This window comes from Pelophylax lessonae (genome assembly GCF_965119305.1).
Source record: "Pelophylax lessonae genome assembly, chromosome: 2".
NCBI classification, from domain to species: domain Eukaryota; kingdom Metazoa; phylum Chordata; class Amphibia; order Anura; family Ranidae; genus Pelophylax; species Pelophylax lessonae.
The window spans coordinates 14,711,928-14,733,152 of record NC_138769.1 but is presented as its reverse complement, the minus strand read 5'-3'; the positions used below and the strand labels follow the sequence as shown (position 1 = coordinate 14,733,152).

At 46.9% G+C, this 21,225-nt stretch overlaps 1 protein-coding gene across 2 annotated transcripts in view; it reads left to right on the top strand.

Annotated features, from left to right (window-relative positions):
- The window catches only part of GSK3B (glycogen synthase kinase 3 beta), a 182,052-nt gene that overhangs the window by 147,442 nt on the left and 13,385 nt on the right, over positions 1–21,225 (top strand). The window lies entirely within an intron of this gene.

Below are 21,225 nucleotides of genomic sequence, written 5' to 3'. Positions count from 1 at the left end.
TTGCGACCCCCGTACTGCCTAACAGTCTCCCATGCCCCCTCCACCCTTCATTACTCAGATCCTCCTTTTGTCAGACTGTTTCTTTCTCAGGATATGGATTTTGGGTGCTCGGTACCCTCCTCCATCCCATCCCCCCCTTTCTCTTCTGCTCTGTGGCCTTTCAAGGGGAGCGCACACACACACACTCAGCCCTGCTGCCAGGCTCGGGTCAGATTTCTTTTTCTCAAGTGCTGCTGCTGGCACGGAGGGGAAGTCTTCTAGCAGCGGCCTGAGAGACAACTGAGCAAAGTGTGTTCTGATTTATAATATTATTTCTATGCATAGTAAGCTCACCCCACCCGGTATTTCCATGGCAGCTGCCAGTGAGCACTAAGTGTAGCCTTACAGGTTCATTGGCAGCAGCCAGGGTCACCATTAGGAAATCATAGGGCCCTGTATGGCTGCGTTGAGTCAACCTGTACTATCTGCTCCCCCCTATCAAGCTGCCCTGTCTGTGTGTGGGTACATTTTGTGGAACTGAACAGTTCAGGTTAGGTGCAGTGTTGTGGGGCGGGCAGTGAACACACAGAGTCCAAGTTTGGCAGTAACAATATATTATAGAAAAGTTCAGCCCAGCGTTAAAGCACACACCGCCGGAACCACTTACGACAGAGTTGGACCTGCGAGTTGCAGTAGGGAAATGCCGACAGGGTCTGCCATGAGGAGCGGAATGCGGCCTGGCAGGTCTACGAAAGGAAGCCTTCCTGGAAGGCAGACATAGTCCCTGCACTGTCCCCTACACCTCCTTTCCCTCAGTACTGTGCCTGACAGGCGAGGATCTTTCCCCTACACTAGCCTATGGCATAAAGAGCACCAAGCCCTGGAGCCGGAGTCTTAAATAGACTCCGCCTGACCCAAGATGGCCGCCAGAGTCACATGTGGTGCAAGCATCCAATCGGATAGCTGCTGCCTTGTGACCAAAGAAATCCTACAGCAGGGATCCTCAAACTACGGCCCTCCAGCTGTTGTGGAACTACACATCCCATGAGTCATTGTAAAACTCTGACATTCACAGACATGACTAGGAATGATGGGAATTGTAGTTCCTGAACACGTGGAGGGCCATAGTTTGAAGACCCCTGTCCTAGAGGAACCAAGTTCCACTAAACTTCCTCTACCTACCTGCATCGCCGCTGCTGGTTGAGCGCCACCTACTGTGGAAAATACGGACTGCACAAGTTTCAAAGCCCAATCTTTTCTTCCCAGTTTGAACCTCTTTTACAACAATGGGTGAGAATTGGGCCTTGTTGAGCTGTAAAAAAACATTTGTAAGTTTCCTGTGTAACGTATATAGACCTTTTTCTACCTGCTGGCTAGTCTGTGTGAGCCGTCGGCAGGATGGGGAAAAGGGAGCATGGGTCACCTGCTAGGACAAAAAAACATGGATGGCCAGCAGAGGTCTCCCCACCCGTCTGTAGTAGGGATGCACCGATCCGATATCAGGATCGGATATTGGCACCGATACTTCCAAAATAGCTGGATCAGTAAAATTAACCGATCCACGGGCCAATCCGGTTTTGCCGAGTCTCTGCTCAGCTGTCCCTTACTTGCACGGAGCCGCTACTTCCTGTATAGGGCCGGCTCACAGGCGGAGTGACATCAGATATTCTCCGCCTGTGAATGAAGGAGCCGTACACAGGAAGCAGTGGCTTTGCTCTGTACTGCAGCCGCATGCATATTGTGTATGTGTGTAGTTCCGGATTGGTATCGGTATCGGCAGATATACAAAGCCAGGGTATCGGGACTAGAAAAGTCGGATCGGTGCATCCCTAGTCTGTACTTGGCGATAACATCTGGCGTCTCTCCAGTCGGCTGTGCGTGGTGCAGATTATACTTTCTATAGGTGTGCTGACAGTGTATACAAGGATTGTGTTATTTTCTGAAGTGTAAATTGTGTCTGTTTATTGTATTAGTACCAATTACACACGGCATTGTGTATTCACTGTTCAGGTGTAGGTGGAGAGCGCGGCACCTATACATTGTGTGAGTAGAAGGCCTGTCCCACGTTTATGGAGGTAGCGTGCCATGTAAAGTATTATTTATGCTTTGTACAGAAGGAGTTCTTCATGCTGTGCAGTCTGTGTAGATGGCAGAGATCTGCAGACAGGTTGTACGGCGAGCGAGGTACAGATGGCGTCACAGCATTGTATGGTTGTCTGTAGTGTAGGTTCAGATGGCGCACACAACAGCGTGCTGCAATGATAATAACTCTCCCTCCCTTCACAGTCAATAGTTTAACCACATAAACACCGGGCCAAATCTGACACTTCTTACATACATGTAAAAATCAAATGTAAACGTTTAGGTAGAAAATACTTCGAACCCCCAAACATATTATATATATATATAGTAAAACCTTGGATTGCGAGCATAATTCGTTCCGGAAACATGCTTGTAATCCAAAGCACTCTTATATCAAAGCGAAGAAATAATGGAAACTCAGATGATTCGTTCCACAAGTACTTCAGTTTATAGTCCATATACAAAGATTATTGCAATGTGATAGGGCAGTGATAGCGAACCTTGGCACCCCAGATGTTTTGGAACTACATTTCTCATGATTCTTATGCACTCTGCGGTATAGTTGATCATCATGGGAAATGTAGTTCCAAAACATCTGGGGTGCCAAGGTTCACCATCACTGTGATAGGTTGTATTACCACAAAATGTCCATCCACAATATGCAGCCTTCCCAAGGGGATTAGAAGCAAAATCTAGCAGAGCTACAGAATATAAGATAGATGAGAGGCGCCTCTAAGTGTAGCAATATGGTTACATTTAATGAAGGTTCAACATTTAGCAGCTCACATGGTTGATGATTAAAAGAGGCACATCTAAGAATGCCGGCATCCGGGGTAAAGCTGTCCACATAGACCATCTTCTGAATCACCGACTCTCACCACTGTCAGTCTGCAGTCGTGACCGGGAAGAATAGCCTGCAGTAGAGTGATCTGAAAGTGAGGCTTTGAATCACTCGTGGAGTGCAGCGGGGAAGGGTGTGATGAAGATGGCGGTGCGGAGGATGGTCTGTGTGGACAGCTTTACCCCGGATGCCTGCATTCTTAGATGTGCCTGTTTTAATCATCAACCATGTGAGTTGCTAAATATTGAACCTTCATTAAATTTAATCATATTGCTACACTTTAGAGGCTCCTCTCTTCTTTTTTATACATGACGCTACTTGTATATCAAGACATCGCTTGTATATCAAATCAAAATTTATTTAAAAATTTTGCTTGTCTTGCAAAGCGCTCTCAAACCAAGGTTTAAGAGCCCATTCAGACTAGCGCGACTTGTCAGCCTGACAAGTCGCGGTCGGTCGCAGGCCATTGATTAGTACAGGACCGGTTCTAATAGGAGCGACACGAGTCGTTTCGACTTAGAAAAAGGGTCCTGTACTACTTTGGGGCGACCTGGAGGCGACTTGCATCGACTTAAATTATATGAAGTCCGTGCAAGTGGCGCTGAGGTCGCGGTGCACGCTGTGCACCGTGACTTCACAGGTCGCCCCACCAAGTCGTGTCGCCCCTGTCTGAATGGGCTCTTACTGTGTATGTGTGTATATGTGTATATATATATATATATATATATATATATATATATATACATACACATTTTATTTTTTTTTAAGGCACAGAGGCCCTTAGAATTAAATTGTGGGTCTTGCAATTTTTTATGTCACACATTATTTGCGCAGAGGTTTTTCAAATGCAATAATTTTGGGAAATAACATACACTTCTAATGGGTTTTGTGAAAACAAGCACTGTATAATACCCACTATAAAAAATTTTTTTGGAATTGTACAATCTCTTGGCCTGTTTTGCCTTCTATGCATGACCCTAAAAATCCTTCTATGTACAGCAGGCCCCCCCCCCCCCCTAATACTTACCTGAGCCCGATCTTCCTCCAGCAATGTGCATGAGACCCTGGGCTGTCCGGAAATTCTCCCTCCTCATTGGCTGGGAAAGCACTAGGAGCCATTGGCTCTAGTTGCTGTCAATCAGTCAGTGAGCCAATAAGGAGAGAGGGAGCGGGGCCGAGCTGTGGCTCTTTGTGTGGGAATGGACGCGCAGAGTCGCTGCTCGGGAGCTGCCTGCTCTGAGGGGCACTTGACAGGAGGGAGGGGTCTAGGAGCGCCAGCGGGGGAGCCGGGAAAAGGATGGGGGCTGCTCTGTGCAAGTAGAACATGTTTATTATTTTTTTTTACCAATTGCCGACTGCCGCACGACTTTAAGTCGGCAGTCAGCCCCTCACAGGCAAAGCGACGTAGGACTACGTCGCTAGCCTGTAAGGGTGTGGGGAGCGAGTGCGCGCCGCCGGGGGCGCGCTCCCGCGTGGTCACGGACCCCCCCCCCCCCGCGCGTGTGCCTGGCGGACCCGATGTCCGCCGGGCACTCGCGATCGTCCGTGACAGCGGGAGAAAGGCAGGCGGCTAATGTAAACAAAGCCGCCTGTCAGTTCTCCCCTGTGTAAGAATAGAGATCACACGGTTCTACTATGTAGGACTGTTGATCACTGTTCTTACACCTCAAGCCACAGCCAATCACAGTTAGAAACACGACCCTAGGACACACTTAACCCCTCCCTCTCCAATACAGTTAACTCCTTCACTGCCAGTGTCATTTTTACAGTAACAGTGCATGTATATATAGCACTGATTACTGCAGTAATGTCACTGGTAACCCCACAAGTTTAAAAAATGTCAGTCAAGGGTCCGATCTGTCCGCCGCAATGTCGCAGTCCCGCAAAAAAAATCGCAGATCACCGCCATTACGCGTTAAAAAAAAAAAAAACAACAAAAATGACAAAAATCTTTCCATTTGTTAGTAAACGCAATAACTTTTGCGCAAACCAATCAAAATACGCTTTTTGCAATTTTTTTTTTTTTACCAAACATGGTAAAAAAAAAATTGGCCTAAAATGTTAAATTTAGATTTTTACATTTTTTTTGGGGGGGAATTTCATATAAAAAAAATGTGAAAAATATTATTTTTTCAAAATTGATGCTCTTATTTTGTTTATAGCGCATGATCAAAAAATCGCACAGGTGATCAAATACCACCAAAAGAAAGCTCTGTTTGTGGGGAAAAAAAGGACGCCAAATTAGTTTAGGTACAGCGTCGCACGACCGCGCAATTGTCCGTTAAAGTCACGCAGTGCCGAATCGCAAAATAGTCTGGTCAGGAAGGGGGTAAAATCTTCCGGGGCTTAAGTGGTTAATATCGCTTTCAGCTCTTTTACGCAGCTGATCAAATACGTCTTAGCCAATTCCTCAAAATGCAATGCTAGTATTATAGTGAATGGGCTGAACTATTCCCACCATTCCTATTTCCACCTAATCATTAAAATGTGCTTTGAGCCTTCTGGACCTCGTTCTGTGTTCTGGTGTCCAGTTAAATATTCAGCAATATTGAAGCCTTGTGGCCCTGCATTTACTTGTACATCTCCAGTAAGGTGTAGCCTCTTTTTCTCTAGCGCTCATCGACAGACGTAGTCCTCGGTGATACATCACCTTCGGGTTATGTTACCTCCGCAGGAGCAGGACTAGACAGGAAATTAAAAAGCTCTGGCCACACCCTAGGGGCAGTCCCAGAGGGTATATCCTCTCTCTCTCTGCCTCAGCAAATCAGTTATTTTCTGTCTAGTTAGGAGTAAGGACCTAGATACCTTGCTGGGATCTTAGGTCCTGGCAAGAATTTTTTCTTAAAGGATTTTTTTAGACAGCTTTTTCTCCAGTGTTCCTGTGAGATCTTCAAACAAGAAAGCTGAACTGGGCGACGGGCTGGATGTTGAGATCCGGTGGTCACCCCAGTTCAGCCTACGAGCGCGTGCAGGCCATAGCTCCGCGCTGGGTCGGCCGCGACAAAGTCCCATTAAAAGGACTGAACCCGCGAGTTAAACGTCTCGCTGAAACGCCAAAGACCATGAGTCACGGCGTTCGTATCGGTCGACAGCCCTCCCGCCCCGGTGGAGAGGGGTACTGTCAGGAGTTGGTGCCCGCCTGGTTCCGGTATGGTGAGTAGTATGTTCCCCCTTTCCCTCTGACGGGTTTTGTGGTGAACGCGGGCCCCTCTCGGTATGGTAAGAAAGGCTCCTTTCTATCCTATAACATGTCACAGATCCTCCTACTTTGAGTGTGATTTTTTGTGTACAAAAAGCCAGGAGGCTTGGTTTGGGAGCTAACAATCTATTGTATACATGTTAAAAAGATGTAATCTGTGGCATTCTGGGAAATCTTATGGGTTAAGTATAAGCTACCTACCAGTCAGAAGCCACGGACATGTAGACTGCCTTCCAAATCAGATCTCCAGCTATTAGCAGGCCTCCCGAACGGCCATGCGGTCCGCCAGGGGCCGATACCGCCAACCACGCCATATCCCCAGGCAGAGACAGTGTTGTGTGCAGCACACCGACATTCAGCAGGCCGCCGCCATTTTTTCTTGCAGGATCGCGCGAGCCGCCATTTTGGCGTAGCCTCGTGTCTCCAGCATGGGGGCGGCCATGTTTGAGGTGATCCTACACCTCGTGGAGCTTGGGGGAGGCGCCGGAAGGCGTGCAGAGGGGCGGAGCCGCCTCCTTTCTTCCTGGGCAGCCAGCCAAAAGACTTCCTGTTTGTCAAGACAGCGCTGTAACCTGTTGCAGTTTAACTCTGAGCATCAAGTGGTGAGCCTGGGGGTCTATCTCTCTCTCTCTCGATCGATAGGGATCCCTAAGCAGGTAACACTAAGGGGCTTTTTTGTGGCGCTGGGGGTCAGAAAAAAAAAAAAAAAAAAAAAAAGTTTTTTTTCTTTACTTTTGAATTATATTATCCAGGTAGTAACTGGAGTTATTATGGACCCTGCCACACATATTCCCCCACCTGTTTCCCTCGAGGGGGCCTCGGGACCCGCCGGTGCACAGAGTATAGAGTCATTTACAGCAATTCTGGAGTCTATGGTGGCTCGGGTGGAGGCGGCCTGTCAGGGACGGGGGTCAAGGAAGCGACCCCCCGCCTACCCCTATACCATCTGACACCTCTGACTCAGATTCAGAGATGGTCACAGCAGTTGCAGGTCCCTCTGCAAGGGCTGGTATCCCAGGTAAAGCCCCCTCAGACAGTGAGGAGGACGCTTCTTCTCTTGCTATAATTCAGGAAGAAGCATTGGTGGACGCACTAGTTGTGGCAGTGCAAGAAACCTTAAAACTTGAGGCTTTACCGGCAGAGGCAACTGAAACAGAGAGGCCTTTTGGGACTAATAAGCCCATCAAGACGGCGAAGGCTTTTCCTGTACCTAAATGTTTCGGTAATCAGATTAAAGGAGAATGGGAGCATTCTAAACGTACCTTTACTATTTCCAAGCGTATTGCTAGACGCTATCCGTTTGAGGAATCCATCATTAAGAAATGGACGGTACCACCAGTCGTGGATCCGCCTATTTCCAGGCTGAATAAAGCCACGGTTATTCCAGTGGAGGACACTTCGTCCTTTAAGGATCCGGTGGATCGAAAGATAGAAGCGGAGTCCCGCACTATCTTTTCTCTGATAGGGTCAGCATTTAGACCAGTAATCGTTATTGGTCTAGTTTCCCAGACACTTACGGAATGGGCGAAGATGGTACGCCAAGATCTTAGGTGAAAAGATATTCCCCAGGAGACATCTGATTTGATGGAACAGATTATACAAGGGCTACGGTTTATCTGTGACGCAGCCTTGGACACTACTCCCCTATTAGGGCATGCATCTAAGTTAGCAGTGATCCTCAGACGTGTGCTGTGGTTAAAATGCTGGTCAGCTGACCTAGGTTCCAAAAAGACCTTGACCAATCTCCCCTTTCAGGGGAATCGTCTATTTGGGGCCAACCTAGATGAAATCATTAAGGATGCCACTGGGGGCAAGAGCACTTTTTTGCCACAGGCTGCAAAAGCTAAGGGACCTCGCAACAAGCGAGGACCTTTCTTTACCGCCCATAAAGGGCGCCCGGCTGGTACTAGCGGGAAAGGCAAGACTCCTCCAGGAGGGTTCAAGAAGGGGACCAACCCAGCCAAACCCGAAGCAAAGGAGTACACAGCCTGAAGGTGCGCCCCCACCCGGTTTCAGGGTGGGGGGACGTTTTCACCGGTATTCAGGACATTAGATCGAGCATCAACCACTACTACCGGTGCGATTCTTCCCTTCCAACATTTAAGTACCACAGGAAGCGGTATTTACCGTTCCCTGAAAAGATCTTTTCCTTTACCTTTTCCTAAGATTAGTCCCGATACCTCACAGGAATCGGATCTGGTTGACCAGATAGGCCAAGCAGCCTCTAGTCGGGTGACTTCGGTCCCTGAGGTTCAACCAGAAAAGATCACTTTTCCTGATAACTATCAGGTATCTGATAAATGTGTGGGAACAGAAAACGACCAGACTTTCTCGGATGGTCGGGGCCAGATAGCTCTAGGGACGCCTGGTTCAGATCCAATCAGCGCCAGTGGTCCTAGAAATTCTAGGCTGGCCTCCTCAAGCCGGCCTGGCCGACTTGGACATGTTAGTCGCAGACGTTCCGTGGGAACTTCGTCTCAGGGAGTGTCTGTGGTCTCAAGGACCAATTTACCTTCGTGCTTTACAGTCGCTGGTTTTAATGGCCTGGCCATTGAGACCCAAGTACTGAAGGACAGAGGTTTGTCTACTTCAGTCATTCCTACCCTTATTAAAGCAAGGAAAGCGACTTCCAGCAAAGTCTATTACCACACATGGAAGACTTATATTGCGTGGTGCGAATCTTTAGGATTTCCTCCACGTACCTATTCGGTGACTCGAATATTGGCTTTTTTGCAACAAGGGGTTGAGCAGAAGCTAGCCTTGAGCACCATCAAGGGTCAAGTTTCAGCATTAGCAATCTTCTTTCAGAAGCCTTTAGCTACCAAATCCTTGGTGCGGAATTTCATCCAGGGGGTGCGGCACCTGGCTCCTCCAGTCCACGCGCCCTTACCGCCCTGGGATCTTAATTTGGTTTTGTCGGTTCTACAGAAACCTCCTTTTGAAAACATCAGGGAGATTCCCTTGCTTACTCTATCCCAGAAGGTGGCCTTCTTGGTGGCTATTACTTCTGCTCGCAGGGTGTCAGAACTGGCTGCATTATCATGCCAGTCACCATACCTAGTGATTCATAGGGATAAGGTAGTACTTCATCCTAAGCCATCTTTTCTTCCCAAGGTGGTTTCAGATTTTCATCTGAATGAAGATATTGTACTACCTTCCTTGTGTCCTCAGCCCAAGCATCATCGGGAACATGCGTTGCATTCCTTAGATGTGGTTCGGGCAATCAGGGTATACCTGAAAGCTACGGAATCTTTCCGTAAGACGGATTCACTTTTTGTGATCACGGATGGCCCCAGAAAGGGTTTGCCTGCATCTGCCGCGACCATTGCCAAATGGATTAGACAAACGGTGGTACAGGCTTATTCTATTAAGGGTCAGAGTCCTCCGTTCCCTGTTAGGGCGCACTCCACTCGAGCGCTCAGTACTTCCTGGGCCTTTCGCCATCAGGCGTCAGTGGTCCAGGTATGTAAGGCGGCCACCTGGTCGTCGGTACATACCTTTACAAAATTCTATAAAATTGATGTGACGGCATCGGCGGATGCCTCATTTGGCCGCAAGGTTTTGCAGGCCGCAATTTGAGGAGACCGGTGGTCTACCTCGAGGGTTTTTTTCTGTTTGAAAAAAAAAAAAAAAAAAAATTGTTTTCTCTTTTTTTTGGTTGAGTCTCATCATTAAGGATGAGCATTGTAAACTTCTAGTTGGCACCGGTTGGGCCTTCTAGATTGGGATTTGATTTCCATTTTCCCACCCCTCAGTTGTGATACTGCTCTGGGACGTCCCGAAGGTGGTGTATCACCGAGGACTACGTCTGTCGATGAGCGCTAGAGAAAAATGGATTTTTGTAAAATCTTACCGTAAAATCCTTTTCTCTTAGCTCATCGACAGACGTAGTCCCCGCCCCTCTGTTTTGGAGTTGGGTTGGGTTAAATTCTCTAAGCACTGCTTTTTCACATAACTGATTTGCTGAGGCAGAGAGAGAGAGGATATACCCTCTGGGACTGCCCCTAGGGTGTGGCCAGAGCTTTTTAATTTCCTGTCTAGTCCTGCTCCTGCGGAGGTAACATAACCCGAAGGTGGTGTATCACCGAGGACTACGTCTGTCGATGAGCTAAGAGAAAAGGATTTTACGGTAAGATTTTACAAAAATCCATTTTTACGGTAAGATTTTACAAAAATCCATTTTTATTTGGGGGGGGGGGGGGGTTGATGTGCCCACTAGATGGCACCCCTTCTTGTTTTGTGGGGGTCTTTGTGTCCTGCATCACAAGATGGCTGCCACGCATACAAGATGTCAGGAGTCAGTGCAGTATTATGTATCAGCTCACATAAAGAAGGGTCTCACCAAGCCATCTTTATAGGAGGAGTCGTTCTGCCTTCATCGGTTTTCTGAAGGGCCCCTTATATTGCTATTGGGTCCCAAAAACATTTCCAGAACTATTTTTATCTTAAAAAATATATATTACATGAATGATTGGTAATAAACTCCAAAGCAGGCCTTGGATAATAATTGAAGAGCTGGATGTCAGCATTTCCTGGCAGCCAGCAAAGCATGCTGGTCCTCCGCAATTTTCAGGCCCGTTCCGTCTAGAGGTGATGTACAGAGAGGATTTACGCTGCCCTCTTGTGTCTATATTTGGAATCGCATTGCATCATATTACTGTTCATATGTCCCTAATGCAATTTATAAAGCGCATCAGCCATTTTTGTTGGGACTAAATACCCTTTCTATGTAGAATAACAGAAGAATTAAAAAAAGATAAAAGCAAATCCGATCTCAATGTGGAAAATTACCATGCTGGATATCTATACTGGTATGGACTGGGTAATGTGTTAGGATCTATACTGGTATGGACTGGGTAATGTGTTAAGATCTATACTGGTATGGACTGGGTAATGTGTTAGGATCTATACTGGGATGGACTGGGTAATGTGTTAGGATCTATACTGGTATGGACTGGGTAATGTGTTAGGATCTATACTGGTACGAACTGGGTAATGTGTTAGGATCCATACTGGTATGGACTGGGTAATGTGTTAGGATCTATACTGGTATGGACTGGGTAATGTGTTAGGATCTATACTGGTATGGACTGGGTAATGTTTTAGGATCTATACTGGTATAGACTGGGTTATGTGTTAGGATCTATACTTGTATGGACTGGGTAATGTTTTAGGATCTATACTGGTATGGATTGGGTAATGTGTTAGGATCTATACTGGTATGGACTGGGTAATGTGTTAGGATCTATACTGATATGGACTGGGTAATGTGCTAGGATCTATACTGGTATGGACTGGGTAATGTGTGAGGATTTATACTGGTATGGGCTGGGTAATGTGATAGGATCTATACTGGTATGGACTGGGTAATGTTTTAGGATCTATACTGGTATGGACTGGGTAATGTTTTAGGATCTATACTGGTATGGACTGGGTAATGTGTTAGGATCTATACTGGTATGGACTGGGTAATGTTTTAGGATCTATACTGGTATGGACTGGGTAATGTGTTAGGATCTATACTGGTATGGACTGGGTAATGTGTTAGGATCTATACTGATATGGACTGGGTAATGCGTTAGGATTAGGGCTGCACGATATTGGAAAAAAGTACATTGCAATATTTTTTTTTTCAACTATATATATTGCGATATTGAGAGACTCGTCAATCCAGGCTAAAGTCAACAATTATGTTACTGTAGGGTAGGGAAGTAATGCAGCCTTCTGATTGTACAAGGGACACATGGGAAAGCCAGGGTTAATGTTACTGTAGGGATGGGATGAGTTTTGCAGCAGCCTTCTTCTGATTGTATATATACTGCACTGGGAGTCCGGGACAGCCAGGGTTAATGTTACTGTAGGGATGCTGAGTGGGAATGGATGGAAATCATGAAGTATTGCAGCAGGGCATGCAGGCAGCAGCACCGCCTTCTTCTGATTGTAATTGCAGATACAGGGCAGGCCAGGGTTAATAATGGTATTGTAGGGAGGGATTGACAGTGCACTCAGTGACAGTCAGTGTGGAATGGATTATTCACAGTCAGGACTCACAGTGGTGGTAGGAGCCATAGAAGAACACAGCCTGACAGTGACTCGACATCCGTGCAGCCCACACGTTCAGTCTGCCACCCTGCAGCTAGTTTTCTTGACCGCCACAGCGAACCAATCACGCCGTGAGTAGCGGCACAGCGAACCAATCAGATGTGCAGCTGCTCACCGCTGAACGTGTGGGATGGATGTGTCGGGCTGCTACAAGAATCACTGTGAGTCCTCCCCCCCGAGTCCCGACTTCTCCCTGCCTAATGCCTATGTGCTTTAACATCGTATCTTCGACGATGTGAATATCGCCCACGCCCGCAGAACAATAGTCGATATCACATCGACTATCGTTCAGCCCTAGTTAGGATCTATACTGGTATGGACTGGGTAATGCGTTAGGATCTATACTGGTATGGACTGGGTAATGTGTTAGGATCTATACTGGTATGTACTGGGTAATGTGTTAGGATCTGTACTGGTATGGACTAGGTAATGTGTTAGCAAGGAAAGAATGCCACGTCGTTTAATGGAAATTAAAATGATCACCCTACAGAGGGCTGAATTCAAAGACACCCCAAAAGTTAAAGTGAAAAAATGATGCAGCAGGCTAGTCCATTTTGCTGAAATTTCATTGCTGGAACTCATAATGGTCCTCAGTAGTTTGTATGGCCCACACGTGCTTGTATGCATGCCTGACAACATTGGGGCATGCTCCTAATGAGAGGACGGATGGTGTCCTGGGGTATTTCCTCCCAGATCTGAACCAGGGCATCACTGAGCTCCTGAACAGACTGAGGTGCAACCAGGGTGGCGTCGAATGGACCGAAACATAATGTCCCAGAGGTGTTCTCTTGGATTTAGGTCAGGCGAGCTTGGGGGGCATTCAATGGAATCAATTCCTTCATCCTCGAGAAACTGGCTGCATACTATTGCCACATGATGCCGGGCATTGTTGTGCACCAGGTGGAACCCAGGACCCACTGCACCAGTGTAGGGTCTGACAATGGGTCCAAAGATTTATTCCCAATACCTGATGCCAGTCAGGGTGCCATTGTCTAGCCTGTAGAGGTCTGTGCGTCCCTCCATGGATACGCCTCCCCAGACCATCACTGACCCACCACCAAACCGGTTATACTGAATGATGTTACAGGCAGCATAACATCCTCCACGGCTTCTCCCGACCCTTTCACGTCTGTCACATGTGCTCAGGGTGAACCTGCTGCCATCTGTGAAAAGCACAGGGTGCCATTGGGCGGACCTGCCAATTCTGGTGTTCAATAGCAAATGTTAGTCGAGCTCCACAGTGCCGGGCAGTGAGCACAGGGCCCACTAGAGGACATCAGGCCACCCTCATGAAGTGTGTTTCTGATTTTTTGGTCAGAGACATTCACACCAGTGGCCTGCTGGAGGTCATTTTGTAGGGCTCTGGCAGTGCTCATCCTGTTCCTCCTTGCACAAAGGAGCAGATACCGGTCCTGCTGATGGGTTAAGGACCTTTTTTTGGCCCTGTCCAGCTCTCCTAGAGTAACTGCCTGTCTCCTGGAATCTCCTCCATGCTCTGTGACTGTGCTGGGACACTCCAAACCTTCTGGCAATGGCACGTATTGATCCTGGAGGAGTTGGACTGCCTGTGCAACCTTTATAAGGTCCAGGTATGGCCTCATGCCACCAGAAGTGACACTGACCCTAGCCAAATGCCAAACTAGTGAAAAACAGTCAGAAAGGATGAGTAGGGAAAAAAAATTCAGTGGCCTCCACCTGTAAAACTATTCAGGTTTGGAGGTCTTATTGTAATCTTCACATGAATCACTTATAAGATAGTGGTCCATTCACTTCTGGTTGCGACGTGACACCATCGGCTCCTTCCTACGTGTTGCGTCTCAGATCGCGTGACTTCGTCAGGGAATAACAAGATAGCCCGTTCAATTACTGTTGCGGAGGGACATCATGGGCTCCTCCCTAAGCATTATGCCACAGATCACATGACTTTGTCAGGGCATCACAAGATGGCGCCCTGCTCACTTCCGGTTGTGGCATGACGTCATTGGCTTTCTCCTCTATTGCACTAATTTGCTAACCATGCATTTGGTCGGTTCAGAATGGGAACAGACTTAGGGCTAATGCACAAAGGTGCCTGGAGCTATAGGATGTAAAAATCGAATGCACCCCCTCCCCCTTTTCTCAGGAACCTTATAAATGTGCCCTTGCGTACAATTGTATGACCGTGAATGTACCAAGTCTGTAGTAAGTAGTACCCCCAACAAATAAAAGGAACATGTGCAGCATGATTTAATTATAAGTCCATTTACAGTCTTCTCATGGTCCCCTGTAAAGCCCCACAAGGCTCTGTTGATCCTGCCTGTGAAGTTAACCCAATGCAGCTTCTTGTGATGGGGTGACAACAAGCCCTCACTGTTCCTGAATCCAGAGCTGAGTTGTCACTCACATGTAGGCTGTGCCTGCTTGTACTACAGGGGGGGATGCAGATTTTGGGGGAGTGGCTATTAGCATTGTCACAACTCATTTACAAAATAAAAATAATGGCTCAATCGCTGGGTTTTACCGCCTCCCAACCGCTAGTGTATACAAGCCATAAGGGCTAGCTGATGAGGGCATGATTAAGATGCAGCTTTACTGCGCCACAACCTCTCCCTCTTTTCCTGCAGAGGCAGCTGGTGGGGGTGTGTACACATGATTCCACCATACTTTGCTTCACCGCTGTGGCAGGAATTATATCATCTGTCACTTTCAAGTGCATGGGGGCAGCTTTGCAACCACACCACACCCCCATGGAACGCATGTGATTGCAGTGTGCTAGTGCAAGCTTCAAGGGTTTAACCACTTTAAGACCGGAAGGATTTTCCCCCTTGATGTCCAGGCCCTATTTTGGTGATTCGGCACTGCGTTACTCTAACTGACAATTACGCTGTACCCAAATAAAATTGATGTCCTTTTTTTCCCCACAAATAGAGCTTTCTTCTGGTGGTATTTGATCACCCCTGCGATTTTTATTTTTTGCACTATAAACAAAAAAAGAGCGACAATTTTGAAAAAAAAAAAAAAAAAATATATATATATATATATATATTTCACATTCTGCTATGACATGCTCAAAAAAAAAAAAAAATTTAAAAATCAAAAGTTTTTTTAACATTTTAGGCCAATTTGTTTTCTGCTACATATTTTTGGTAAAAAAATCGCAATAAGCGTATTTTGATTGGTTTGCGCAAAAGTTATTGTGTTTACTAAGGGAAAGATTTATGTCATTTTTATTTTATTTTTTTTTTTTTACTAGTAATGGCAGCGATCTGCGATTTTTTTCGTGACTGCGACATTGCGGCGGACAGATCGGACCCCTAACTGACATTTTTGACACTTTTGGGGGGACCAGTGACATTACTACAGTAATCAGTGCTAAAAATATGCACTGTTACTGTAATAATGACACTGGCAGGGAAGGGGTTAACCCTATGGGGGATCAATGAGTTAAATGTGAGCCTAGGGGAGTGATTCTAACTGGGGGGGGCGTGGCTTGTGAAATGATCACAGAGACCTGTGATCCTATATAGAAGGATCACAGGTGCTCTGTGATCATTCCAGAGAGAGGAACGGTCAGCTGTGTTTACAGCCGACCGTCCTTCTCTCTCAGCGGGGAGTCTGGGCAATCGGAGCCGTCTGACACACGCATCGGCTTCCCTGCTGTCGAGTGGGGGCGGGAGCGTGCCGTCGGCGGCGTGCGCTTGCCCCCTAGCCTCCCGCGCGCGACTGACGTACCTATACGTCGGTTTGCACAGGAGAGCCACCCTGCCCCCGTGTGAGTGTGTGTGTGTGTGTGTATGTGTGTGTGTGTATATATATATATATATAGTAAGCAGTCGGCAAGTGGTTAATGCCAAGGACCTCGTTTGGTCTGATCACAATACTTTCTCCCAATCCTTCTCTGAATCATTTAGATGTTCATTGGCATGACTGTACATGTGTCTTTTTGAGGAGGGGAACTTGCCGTGTTTGGAGGAAGAAAAATGCTGACTATGACCCTACAGCCACCGTCCCTACAGCCACCGTCCCTACAGCCACCGTCCCTACAGCCACCGTCCCTACAGCCACCGTCCCTACAGCCACCGTCCCTACAGCCACCGTCCCTACAGCCACCGTCCCTACAGCCACCGTCCCTACAGCCACCGTCCCTACAGCCACCGTCCCTACAGCCACCGTCCCTACAGCCACCGTCCCTACAGCCACCGCCCCTACAGCCACCGTCCCTACAGCCACCGTCCCTACAGCCACCGCCCCTACAGCCACCGTCCCTACAGCCACCGCCCCTACAGCCACCGCCCCTACAGCCACCGCCCCTACAGCCACCGCCCCTACAGCCACCGCCCCTACAGCGACCGTCCCTACAGCCACCGTCCCTACAGCGACCGTCCCTACAGCGACCGCCCCTACAGCCACCGCCCCTACAGCCACCGCCCCTACAGCCACCGCCCCTACAGCCACCGCCCCTACAGCCACCGCCCCTACAGCCACCGTCCCCACAGTGACCGCCCCTACAGCCACCGTCCCCACAGTGACCGTCCCCACAGTCACCATCCCTACAGCCACCGTCCCTACAGCCACCGTCCCTAAAATGATGAAAACATTTGATTTTTAAATTTTTTTCCTTATTGGGAATGTTATATAGCAGAAAGTAAAAAATAGTTTTTTTTTTCCCCAGAATTTTTGCTTTTTTTCTGTTCATAGTGCAAAAAATAAAAACTGCAGATGTGATCAAATACCACCAAAAGAAATTTCTATTCGTGGTGAACATAAATCCATCAATTTTATTTGGGTACAGCGTCGCACGACTGCGCATTCATCCGTTAAAGTAACGCAGTGCAGAATCGCAAAAAATGGCCTGGTCATTAAGCGGGGGGGGGGGGGGGGGGGCTAAAACCTTCCGGTCCAGAAGTGGTTAAACAGGGGTTGTTAGGAGTGCGGCGTCCTTCCATCTCAGACTGCCCACCCCCCTCCATTAGTATATCACAAGGTGGAGGTGTTCTGTAGTCAACCGAGACCAGGCTGACATCACTGCTTTGGGATTTCAGTGCCGCAGAGGGTGAGGAGCTGACTGGATTTCTTACAGGATCAGTCTGTGTTTTTTTTTTTTTATTCTGATTTTTGTCTGCATGTATTGCAGAGATGTACCACATGGTGTGCGGCGTTTTTTTTTTTTCTTATTTGTCGGAGCATAAATGAATGACTTGACTAGACGTTGGGTGTGTTGGGAAGGCGCAGCGCTGTGCAATCCTCCTGCTGTGTTGGGTGAAGTCATCGTCTTGCTTTAGGGGTGCGGCCCATTGTGGTGTCGCATTGAATCCGTTCCCCTTCACTGGCTCCGTGTTTTCCATGTCTGTGCCGTGTCCTCGCTCTCTCCCACTGGAGATTGATTGACCCACTTTTTCCAAGTCACTGACATCCTTACACTGAGAGCAGTGAATGTCTAGAAGGCTTCATACACATTACCTCCAGGTACTCCGGTTTCCTCTCACACTCCAAAGACATGCTGGTAGGTTAATTGGATCCTGTATAAAAAAAAAAAAAATTGGCCCTACTGTGTATGAATGTGAGTTAGGGACCTTAGATTGTAAGCTCCTTGAGGGCAGGGACTGATGTGAATGTGTAATGTATATGTAAAGCGCTGCGTAAATTGACAGCGCTATATAAGTACCTGAAATAATAATAATTACCTGTTACTGTACTGATAATTTGTCAATATTTGGGTTAGCGATCTTTATTTATTTTTTTAAACCACTTCTGGACCGGAAGATTTTCCCCCTTAATGACCAGGCCATTTTTTCCCGATTCGGCACTGCGTTACTTTCAAGGAAAATTGCGCGGTCGTGCAACGCTGTACCCAAATAAAATTGATGTCCTTTTTCCCCCACAAATAGAGCTTCCTTTTGGTGGTATTTGATCACCTCTATTAGATTAATAATGAGTCGGCGCACATGGGAAAAATCTCAACGGGGGCTCAAACTGAGCTAGCCAATAACATAGGTTCAGGTAGGATATAACGGAGATAATCATGCAATATATTAAAAGAACTAGTAATAAATAAAAAAGATATAAGAAGATCAGCAGACTAAAAAAACGAGTAAAATCCGAATCCTAAAAGTCAATCCAATTCCTAAAACACTAATGTGTGTGTCTATCTTCAATATTGGTGTTCTAAATAATATATATCTGACTTGTAACAACCCCTACTGAACGACCAATAAACAATAAAAGATCAGCAGGCTGTGGCAGAAAAACGTGTATGATGCGAATCATAAAAGTCAGTCAAATGCCTAAAACCAATTCTGTATAAATCTTCAATATAAAATAACTAGTCCAATATTTATCTGACTTCTAATTAACCACTTTACCACCGGAGGATTTTGCTGTCTTCCGTCCAGGCCACTTTTTGCGATTCGGCGCTGTGCGACTTCAACTGACAATTGCGCGGTCGTGCGACGCCGTACCCAAACTAAATTTACGTCCTTTTTTTCCCACAAACAGAGCTTTCTTTTGGTGGTATTTGATCACCTGTGCGATTTTTACTTTTTGCGCTATAAACAAAAAAAGAGCGTTTATTTTGAAAAAATAACAATATTTTTAACATTTTTTTTATATGAAATTCCCCCCAAAAAAGATGTAAAAACCAATTTTTTTAAAAATTTTTGGCCAATTTGTTTTATGCTACATATGTTTGGTAAAAAAAAATCGCAATAAGCGTATTTTGATTGGTTTGCGCAAAAGTTATTGCGTTTACTAACCAAGGGAAAGATTTCTGTCATTTTTGGTGTTTTTTTTTTAACGCGTAATGGCGGCGATCTGCAATTTTTTTTTTTTTTTGCGGGACTGCGACATTGCGGCGGACAGATCGGACCCTTGACTGACATTTTTGACACTTTTGGGGTTACCAGTGACATTACTGCAGTAATCAGTGCTATATATATGCACTGTTACTGTAAAAATGACACTGGCAGGGAAGGGGTTAATTTTATTGGAGAGGGAGGGGTTAATGTATGCCTGGTGCTTACTGACGTGTAGGGGGGGGAGGGGACTGAGTGAGTCATGGACAGATCGGATGTCCAGCTATGCTGAACAGTCCGATCTGTCACTCCCTGTCACTATGGAGATCCCCGACGATCGGGTAAGAGCAGCGGCGATCGCCGCTGCTCCTCCCCTGGCCCGACTCCCGCTGTGAATGGAAACAGCGGGAGCGAGCCTCCGGCGGCGCGCAAGCGCCGCCCAGAAGGGGGAGCGTCTGACGACGTAGTACTACGTCGTCAGACGATAACGAGCCACTCTGCCGCAGTAATATTACTGTGAGCAGACGTAAAGTGGTTAAGGATAAACCCAGAAGCCCAGAATCCTATACTTACATAGATACAAGGGAGGGAGCACAGCCCAGAATCATATACTTACATGGATACAAGGGAGGGAGCACAGCCCAGAATCCTATACTTACATAGATACAAGGGAGGGAGCACAGCCCAGAATCCTATACTTACATGGATACAAGGGAGGGAGCACAGCCCAGAATCCTATACTTACATGGATACAAGGGAGGGAGCACAGCCCAGAATCCTATACTTACATAGATACAAGGGAGGGAGCACAGCACAGAATCCTATACTTACATAGATACAAGGGAGGGAGCACAGCCCAGAATCATATACTTGCATGGATACAAGGGAGGGAGCACAGCCCAGAATCCTATACTTACATAGATACAAGGGAGGGAGCACAGCCCAGAATCATATACTTACATAGATACAAGGGAGGGAGCACAGCCCAGAATCATATACTTACATAGATACAAGGGAGGGAGCACAGCCCAGAATCATATACTTGCATGGATACAAGGGAGGGAGCACAGCCCAGAATCATATACTTGCATGGATACAAGGGAGGGAGCACAGCCCAGAATCCTATACTTACATAGATACAAGGGAGGGAGCACAGCCCAGAATCATATACATGGATACAAGGGAGGGAGCACAGCCCAGAATCCTATACTTACATAGATACAAGGGAGGGAGCACAGCCCAGAATCATATACATGGATACAAGGGAGGGAGCACAGCCCAGAATCCTATACTTACATAGATACAAGGGAGGGAGCACAGCCCAGAATCATATACTTACATAGATACAAGGGAGGGAGCACAGCACAGAATCATATACTTACATAGATACAAGGGAGGGAGCACAGCACAGAATCCTATACTTACATAGATACAAGGGAGGGAGCACAGCACAGAATCCTATACTTACATAGATACAAGGGAGGGAGCACAGCCCAGAATCCTATACTTACATAGATACAAGGGAGGGAGCACAGCCCAGAATCATATACTTACATGGATACAAGGGAGGGAGCACAGCCCAGAATCATATACTTACATAGATACAAGGGAGGGAGCACAGCACAGAATCCTATACTTACATAGATACAAGGGAGGGAGCACAGCACAGAATCCTATACTTACATAGATACAAGGGAGGGAGCACAGCCCAGAATCATATACTTACATAGATACAAGGGAGGGAGCACAGCCCAGAATCATATACTTACATAGATACAAGGGAGGGAGCACAGCCCAGAATCCTATACTTACATAGATACAAGGGAGGGAGCACAGCCCAGAATCATATACTTACATGGATACAAGGGAGGGAGCACAGCCCAGAATCATATACTTACATAGATACAAGGGAGGGAGCACAGCACAGAATCCTATACTTACATAGATACAAGGGAGGGAGCACAGCCCAGAATCCTATACTTACATGGATACAAGGGAGGGAGCACAGCCCAGAATCATATACTTACATGGATACAAGGGAGGGAGCACAGCCCAGAATCATATACTTACATAGATACAAGGGAGGGAGCACAGCCCAGAATCCTATACTTACATGGATACAAGGGAGGGAGCACAGCCCAGAATCCTATACTTACATGGATACAAGGGAGGGAGCACAGCCCAGAATCATATACTTACATAGATACAAGGGAGGGAGCACAGCCCAGAATCATATACTTACATGGATACAA